The sequence below is a fragment of the Crocodylus porosus genome, unplaced genomic scaffold (genome assembly GCF_001723895.1).
Source record: "Crocodylus porosus isolate Cpor-Errol unplaced genomic scaffold, CroPor_comp1, whole genome shotgun sequence".
Classification (NCBI taxonomy): Eukaryota; Metazoa; Chordata; order Crocodylia; family Crocodylidae; genus Crocodylus; species Crocodylus porosus.
In genome coordinates, this window is record NW_017728917.1 from 8,872,514 (window position 1) to 8,881,634 (window position 9,121).

The 9,121-nt window shown below is 47.3% G+C and overlaps 1 protein-coding gene across 8 annotated transcripts in view; it reads left to right on the forward strand.

Annotated features, from left to right (window-relative positions):
- FOXP1 (forkhead box P1) overlaps positions 1-9,121 on the forward strand; it is a 442,485-nt gene that overhangs the window by 233,449 nt on the left and 199,915 nt on the right. The gene's annotated exons all lie outside the window — the stretch shown is intronic.

The following is a 9,121-nucleotide window of genomic DNA, read 5'->3' on the forward strand; positions in this document are numbered from 1 at the left end:
ATGCCTCGTCCTGACCTACGGTTCTGCTCTGTAGTCCCATCCTGTAGGCAGCAACTCTCCATCTGCATTAGCCTGGGTTAGGGGACCATCTGTAAATCCCGTAGCAGCCTTTCCAGTGCCTTCAATGGGATTGACTCCGTCTGGTGATCCCTTTGGTAAAGCATGCTTTCCAGGGATGCGGCAGAGTCATTGGAGCACGCTGGTAACACAAGAAGTCGTGTGTGTACGTGTGTGTGTGTAACAGTATTGCTAATGTAGGTGTAATGCACACGTTTCAGTTGCTCGCAGTGGACTCTCATAAGGGTTTTTGTTTTTTGTAAGCTCTGTTTTCTAAAGTTGCTCTGATCCTGAGGCACTGTGTGGGCCAAGGAGGGCAGAAATTGGTTATGTTTAATCCATACACCCTTGTTTTCCATGACGGATCTCTCTTGAGTGTTAGCAGATCAATGGATGGTGAATTTTGAGCGTGCTAGGGGAGCCCAATGATTAGGGACCCAGTGGGGATCACTGTGTGCCCTATGTGAGCATTGAGCAAATAGCAGTGGCAGAGGGCACGCTTGCGTTCTTGTAAGGACTGCAGGCCAGCTCCGCACGTTCCCAGATTTTGGTCTTGCTTTGCTTCCCTGTAGACTCAGCATTGAGCCCTTACACTCATCCACATAACGGAAATAGCTTCATTTCCACAAGATCTCACTGCTGACCGTGTATCTACGTCCTGTGTAGAGGATGAGTGTCCAATGGTTAGGGTAGTGGTCTGAGGCTTGAGAGACTTTAGCTTTGATTCCCAGCTCTGTGACAAACTCCCTGTGTGATTTCATAGTTTCTAGGGTCGGACGGGACCTGAGTAGATCTTCTAGTCCGACCCCCCCCGCCATGGCAGGAAAGAGTACTGGGGTCAAATGACCCCAGCAAGGTGTACATCCAACCTCCTCTTAAACACCCGCAGGGTAGGAGCCTGCACCACTTCTCTTGGAAGTTGGTTCCAGACCCTAGCCTCCCTGACTGTGAAGTAGCGCCTCCTGATATCTAGCCTAAAGTTTTGGGCAAGTTATTTAGTTTCTTTGGGCCTTAGTTGATTATAATCAGTAAAAGGTGGGGGAATGGAGACTGCAGCGGTGAAATGCGAATAAAAGCATTACAGATGATGATGGGCACCTATACGCATGCATTGAGGCCGCTCTGACATGCTGTAATTATAGCGTGTTGGAACAGACCCAATTAATCGAGTCTGCTGAAACGTGGAAATTACTGCGTTCCAGCGGACTCCAGCGTCACATGCATCGGTGTCCCCGTACTGAAAAATGGGGGCACTTCAACTAATGCTCACTCGATGAGTGCCCCCACTGCCACTTTGCAGCATAGGGATGCTGATATACATGACGCTCCAAGCGCTTTAATTAAAGCGGTTCTCAGAGCTGCTCTGATTGGAGCCCCTTGCGGCTCCCCACCTCCTGGAGCACTCATATAAACACCCAACGCACTTGCACACTGTCAGAAGCGGGCTACATAGGCACGTAGATCACTTCCTAGCATCTGTACAGCAGTGAGTTTTGCTCATCATTTGACATACTGAATGTATTTTAGGATTTAATGCACACGACATTGTTTACCCTTTAGCCATCGCATGTTTAACATGGTTTTGTTATCCTCGATGTTCTGTTATGATTTGGCACGGCGAGCTTTCATTCCTTTATCAGCTCTATTTCCTTTGCAGTTGTTCATTTAATTGCGCTCCTCTGTGTGTTTTGCAAAACAAGATGCACTCGTTACAGCTCGCAGGCCTCCCTTCAAGGTTTCAATGGTATGGTAACCTGTGTCAGTGCCAGTCTTGTGAGTATTACTCAGCGGGACGTTGGAGCGTTTTATTTTATTTTGTCGAAGGAGGGGAGGCAGCATTAGGAAAATTCTTGCCTGACCTAAGAAGTTTCCAGAAGTTCTTTGCTCTAGCTGTTTTCTGTTTTAAAGCTTTGTTTAAGCATTCCAGCGAGAAGACGGCTGGAATACGCGGCTGCAACATGGAGCAAAGTACATCGTCTGCTTTGTTATCCTTATTGTTCTGTTAGGACTTGTACAAACAATTTTAATCCTAAAATAAGAGTTCAGCTGGTCTCTGCCTTCGGTTTTCAGCAGTCAAATCCAGTGCACATCATCCTCCCCTCTTGTGCAGCCTGACACAGAATTCCCCCCCCCCCCGGTCTCAAATTCTCTCTCTCGTCGGAAGCCGCATGCACCAGCTGTGCGGCGGCCAGGAGCGAGAACATCTGCACGGCCATGCACCTGCATGTGGACGGAGATGTTCGAGCAGTGCATTGAAATGCAGATTTCAGACACGAGCACAAGAGCCCTGTAGTTCTGACCATATAAGGAGCAAGCTAGCTTTCGCAGTGCCTGTGCACGCTGCTTGGGACTCGGCAGCAGAGAGGCAATTTCCCCAAGCACGGACCAGCCTTCGCTTAGCTGCGTGGGGCCAAACCCCTCCGGTTGGAGGACTGAGCTTGTTTGCTTTTTGTCTTTTTTTTGTCCCTAAGAGCCACAACCACCATTTCAGATGAGGTTTCTTTGCCCTGTCCTGTTCTTTTATTGTGCAGCGCAGGCGCTGCAAAAACCACTGGGTGCCCACATAACTCTGTCCTCTGCTTTCCTTCCTCCCACTTCCTCTGTAGGGAGCCTAGCAAGGTCTCTTGTGGTCTGCAGCTGATAGGATCTTTGTTAGTGGATGCAAGTTAGATCAGCCCCAAGGCTGCTCTGCCCCAGGCTGGAACCAGTAAGTAGCACCAAGCAGCGGGAGAGCTGCAGAGCAGCCTCCCCGGGAGCTGCCTTCAGGCTTCAGGTTGGACATGTTGCAGGAGGCAGGTCCCTTGAATCAGATTGAGGGCTACCTCTGCAGAGTCCCTCCCTCCTTGCTGCTTCAGCTGCTAGTGAGGCTTTCAGTGCTCTGCTGTGAAGACTTTTTTTCTCTAAGTCCTCATGTGTTGGAAGAAGGGTAGTCAAGAGCTGATGGGCTTCAGAGGAGCCCCCCAGTTCTGTAGGTGCATTGCACACGCAGCCCTTACAATTGTCCTCGCATTTGCAGACATCAGGCAGGTTGCGCATGCACTTTTTTGCATGTGCAACTGAGAGAATTGGGCCTTTCTTTAAAAAAAAAAAAAAAAAAAAAAAGCATGTAGCAAAACTTAAGAATTTGTAGCATATGGGAAATGTATGCCAACTGCCAGAAAGAAGCCATGTCTGAATGATTTTTCTTGTAGAATTTGATGCTGTTTCTGAGATAAAGGAAGTTTTATTACATGATTTTGCTCTGGGCACAGGACTTTCACAAGGACATTTATTATTTCTCCATGCCTGTTGCCCGAGCGGCAGCCTGATAGCCAGGGCCCTGGCTTAGGATAAGGCAGCAGGACTGTCTCCTCTTCCCCAGAAGTTAAGCTAAGGCTTCTCGTTGCTCATTGCAGGCTTGGCTCTGCTGAGAGGGGTTGGATGCTTGTAGCCGTGTGCGAGTGCTCAGCATTTCCTCTAGTCTCCCTCTTGCTCGCAAGTCAGTGGGGAGACTTTTTTTTTTAATGTGAGAGTGCATTTTCCCTTCATTTTTCCACAACAGAAGCACTACAGAGTTTTTGCTCTGTTCTTCATGCAAACATCAGCTCCTGTCAGCTAGTGATTCTCAACCAGGGTGCTGCGGGGTGCCTTGAGATCCCTTCAGGGGTGCCACACAATGTTAGTGGTGTTAAGCAGGCGAACGCGATTCACAAGAGAAACCCAGAGATTTCAGATAGGAGTCCAGAGCGTTAAAAACCTTCGGGCCTGCTGTGGACTTCCTGAGTCCTTTGCCACAGAAAAATTGCTCTATTCAATTTCTGGAGTAAAAAAAATGAGCAGGGACTATGAGGTGGCATTTCCCTGGGGCTGCAATGAGGGGTGCCCCGCGTCTGAAAAGGTTGAGGATCCCTGGGAGAAGCATAAAAGAGTGCCTGCCTTACACTGCTGGGTGTGAAAACAAGGAGTCCTAATGAAAATGGTTGTAATGGGTGTGACCTGTTTGTGGAAAGAAATGAAAGTGCTGGAGGAGGAAACGCTCGTTCTCCGTGCATGGGGCAGCGGCAAAAGAAGCCCGTTCTGCTGTGTGCTTCCACCCTGACCCGAGCAAGTGATCTGGCCTCTGCGCTCCTCCCTTGACTTTAGTAAGAGTTGCAAGAAGGGAAGGCTGATCGGGGCTGCCAAGAAATCCAGCGTGGCTGTCAATTAGTGGTTTCTGTCATCTGGAACCGGATTGCCACACTCCTTTCCTTTCGGCTGCTGAAGAGCCCAGCCGGCTGACCAGCAACTTCTGGTCGCTGGTGAGCTGGCCGGACTTGGAGAAGCAGCCCGCCGCGGGGGAAAGTTGCTCTGCCCAAATCTGAACCTCCTGTGTTACGCAGCGCTCCTTGCAAATGCGATCAATTTACACAGATGTCATTTTTGAAATCTTGGACTTGAGTTGAGAGCATGAGAAATGTTAGCATAATTTCTTAAAATAACATCTAGTAACGTTGAGTGCACAGAAATATCAAGCACATTTGTATTATGAGACTCATTTGCATTTCCACATTAAAAACGGTGGTTTTTCTTTTCAAGAAATGGTTGCTAGATTTGATTTTTTTTTTTTTTTTTTTTTTTTAATCAAAGCTAAATTTGTGTTTTTGCTTTCCTCTTTGCCCTTCGTTTCACAATTTTTTCTCATTCTATAAATATAGACTTGTAAACAAGAGCTAATCCTTAGCAACAACCTGGAAAGTTAAGATTTTCTGTAGCTCCTATTATAATTAATTCAGACACTCTGAATATGATGTGATTTAGACACAGTATTCATAAGGCCAGTAGGTACTAATATCTTGTTAGAGAACTGAGAAAGGAACACTCTTTTGTGTTCATCATATAACATAATTGCACCACATTTTCTTTCATATGAAGATGTTTAAAAATGCTTTTTACTTTACATTTGCAAAATGGAAGGTTTTGCTTTTACATTTGGCTGGAATTGTCTTAAATGTGTTTTCCCTCCTGCACCAGTCAACATTGTCAAAACATTTTGCAAAGTACCTTTTAATAATACAAAGATATATGGGTTAAGACCATCATTATATTAATTTAGATCTTGCCGCAGGTAAACGGTGAGATGCTTCTAGTTTATTATAAAAGTTGTTCACAGTAAAGAAACATCTCCCATTTTTTTCTTAGATAGACAAAGCATGGAGATTTATACAGAATAAAAGCATGGTTTTGAATTATTGTTTAACTATGACTTGATTAAGGCATCCTGTTAGAGCCTTATTTATTTTATTTGCTCAGGGTAAGCTGTTAATTGTGTGAATCTATGCAAACCATATGCATTTGGATTTTGCAGCTCCCAAAAGATTTTGATTAAAGCAATATAGTTGTGACAAACCACACACATACATAAAAAGTTTACATCTAGCTTTTCTTAAAATATTTTATTCCGGTTTTGTAATACCCTGGTATCGTGGTCAGTGTTCCCATAAAAAATGCTGCGTTTTATGAAATGATACAATCTGTGAAGCATTTCCCATTATGTAGACACCATGTCTTTAAATTATAGCAATTTCTTAAGATTTTAAAGCAAAATGAGCTCTTAGAAGTGTGATTAATAGCAGGGAATGAGGCTAACACTGGGTCATCAGTGGCACTCCATTACAAAAAAGGTTGGACTAATAAAAGCATCCATCTATTTGACCAATAAAGCATTTGATTGATATGCTTATAGTTTTTATCATACAGTAGTTACTTTATACTGAATAAACTGTGGTCTTACATGCTGGAAAAGGAGCACACAGTAGGCAGCTTGCATTCAAGGATGGAAATACCAGGACTTTCGTACGAAGGCTGAGGCTCGTGGTGGGTTTCCCACTGTGGGAACGAACATGAAGGGGGTGTGAATATTTTGCCATTCACTTGCCCTCTGTCCGAAACTGCTCGACGAGGCCGAAGCTCAAAAGCCTGAGGCGAGGAGAGAAGGGATTGCATTGAGTACCATTGTCAGCCCAGTGCTAAGTCCCTGATGGTCCAGACCTCAAAAATACTCGTGAGGAGCAAGAAATGAATCATCACTTATGTTTTCTTGGCGCATGGACTCCAGCTCCAACGCGGTGTTCATACAATTCACCCGCTCCGGTAGGGGGGTGCAGTGCAGCCACGGACAGAGGTTCAAAAATTGGCGCTCGCTCCTGGACTCTCCAGGAGGGTTGCCTCAAAAATCAGATTGCCTCAAAAATCATACATTTGGGGGGGGGGGGTGTGTTTTTTTTAAGTGCATTTTGCCTTTTGGTCTGCAAGCCTCTAGCTTCTGCTTATTTCACACATTTGAACTTTTTCTTTGAAACCCCGCAGTCCATAGAAATGTGGCGGTGGCGGTGTTTAAGGCAAGCTGAGAGTCTCCTGCCTTTGCAGGAATGCCAGAGCAGGGCTGCGAAGAAAAATTCCAAGTATCATCATGAGACTCACGATAAAATCAGGGGAGGTGGCAGTACTCTAGCTGGGCATCGGGCCAGCCCTGCTATTTGTACGGGAATTGACTGCTGAATGGGAATTCTCATCAGCACTGACTTCAAGTGTGATTGCTTTATATACTTGAAGGGAAATTAATTAGCATGCTACCTCCTTGTAGCATGGATACTTCCTTAAGCATGTTTTGAAATCGGAACGGGTCCCAGACATCAGGAAAAAAATAAAAAAAAAGAGATCTGTGTTGTGTATCTTAAGCCAGTCCGTCTGTCCGCAGTCCCTGTGTCCCCAGGAGCTGAAACCAGTAGCGTCTTCGTCCTCAAGGCTGCCTGTGAGGCAGGGAGGCTGTGGCACACGAGTTCCCAAAGGTCTCGCACAGTGTTTTGCTGGAGCAGGGGTCAGCAACGTTTGTGGCTGGAGTGCCAGAAACACCCCGGTCCTGACCCACGCCTCGACTTGCTGTGCCAGGAGTGGCCCGATCCTCGGCGGTGTTGGTGGCTGCCTGCATGCCTCCGGGAGGAGGGTGGGGAGGGTCCGAGGTTGCGCTGCCCCAGCCCCGTCCCCGCTCTGGGCCCCGAGGCGCGTGTGCCCGGCATGGAGCCAGTGCTGGGGCTCCAGTGCCCGGTGCAGCTGTTTGCAGCCTGCCTGCCGCAGGCTGTTTGTAGGTGACGGGCAGGCTGCAAACAGCTGTATCGAGCTCCACAGTACCAGCTCCATAGTGGTGGCAGGGGGCAGACGGTGATGGAGGGACCAGGGTTGCCCTGCCCCAGCCCTTTCTCCGCTACCTGCCCAGAGGCGCACGTGGAGCCGGAGCCTGGCCGGGGCTGCGGAGCCCAGTGCAGCTGTCTGCGGCCTCCCGGCTGCAACAGACCTGGGCGGCCGCTGCCAGCCGCGGAGCCTGAGCTTGCAGCAGGGCTTGCAGCCTCCTGGCCACCTGCTGCCAGCAACCCAGGCTCCGCACCCAGCCGGCTGCGATGTGCCTTGCCTGCCACGCTTTGACACGCACGCTGGGGGGTTGCCGAACTCTGTCCCGGAGCATGAACCTGTCTGCCAGGCTCCCTAACCACTAGAGACTTTGTCCATTCCTTGCATATTTCCCTATCTTTTATGAAATACGTGCTTAGCCCCTAGCAATCTTTGGGATTGCTTTTATATCGAACTTGCTTTAAGTCCTGGGGGTGAGAGGAGGTGATGGAAAAGGACTTTTGCCCGAGTCTGAGAATCCCTAGGACCTCAGGATTGAAATAATGCAGCAAGATCAAGAATAGCGGCATGCCAGATCTTGAAGGTCCCTGTGTGCTGACAAGCAAACCTCACTTCAAGCTCTCCAGAGCTGCTCAGGGATGGATGGGGCAGAGAGGTGGTCGCGGGGTCTGAAGTTTCCACTGCGAGGAGGAAGGGCGTTGGGGCAGGAAGCCCTGTTGGGGTTAATGAAAAGGAAAGAGATTTTTAAGTGATCTGAAAATGGTAATTGGAGGCCAGAGCAAAGAAATTGAGGATGGTGGAAGGAGGGAGAGAGGGAGGAGGAGTAAAACCTGCTGTGCTGCTTCCATATCATGTGTTGATATATATAGATAGCTGTAGAGTGTGTGTGTGTGGAAATGCACATGTCCCTCTTGGCAGGGATTAAGTTGTGCAGTGAGGGATCAGAATGGTTTCTGCCTCCCTTGTAAGGACTTCCTTAAACCCCCCCCTACAATTTTGCACCCTTCGCATGCATATTGGCAGGCTGTTTAAATGCAGCCTTGTTGACTGAAGAGCAATGGACTTCCGCTCCCACGTGCAGGTTTAAATGCTTGTTTCTTCAATTTGGGTCCAGAAATTTAACTATTTGACGTAATACCTATCGTCAATATATATATTTTTAAAAACATCCTCGATGCAAACTGCATCCCGAGTCCCTTCTTTAGCCTCCCTTCCCTAAAGCGATTTGTCATTTCTGCACCTTCATTTTTTGTTGTTGTTTTTCACAGACACGTGAAAGCAGCTTTCTTTCTTTTTTTCCCCCCCCCTCGCGGTTTCTTGTGGCTGAGGAGCCCAAAGACTTTTCTCTCTGTTTCGATTTTGTAGTATTATTTTTTTTTTCTGTCAACCCTAACTCTGGGAAAGAGTTAACAGGATTTCACTTGATCTGCTGGTTTATATGATGAGTAATGCTAAGTTGGTAACAGCAAATTGTTGTTTATAAGCAAACATGGCACTGTGTAAACACGCCGGCCTGGTCCCCAACTGGTTTAATTTCATGGTGGTCAGCAGCTGATATATGTAACGTTCAACCTTTCTGCTTCTCTAAATGTCAGAAGAATGACTATTTGTTTGTCTTGAGTTCTTCCCAGCTGTTTACTCTGCAATGCATTTGCCTCAACCTTGGTTCCCTGAGAGTGGCCCCTTTCTCCTCCCCGCTCTGTTTACATTAGTCCTGCCCCGAGTGTCACCTACGAAATCTGTTGATTATTCCACCTGGTTAATGTTAAATTGCTCTTGCAAGATGATGTGTTTGTTCATAAACACAAATGCTGGGCCCCTTGTTTACTGTACCCATGGCAGCAATCAGTTATTAAACAAATATTGCTTTGTTTGCGGGTGTGAGCAGCAGTTTATCCTGCAAGGTCTTGGAAAGGGGGGG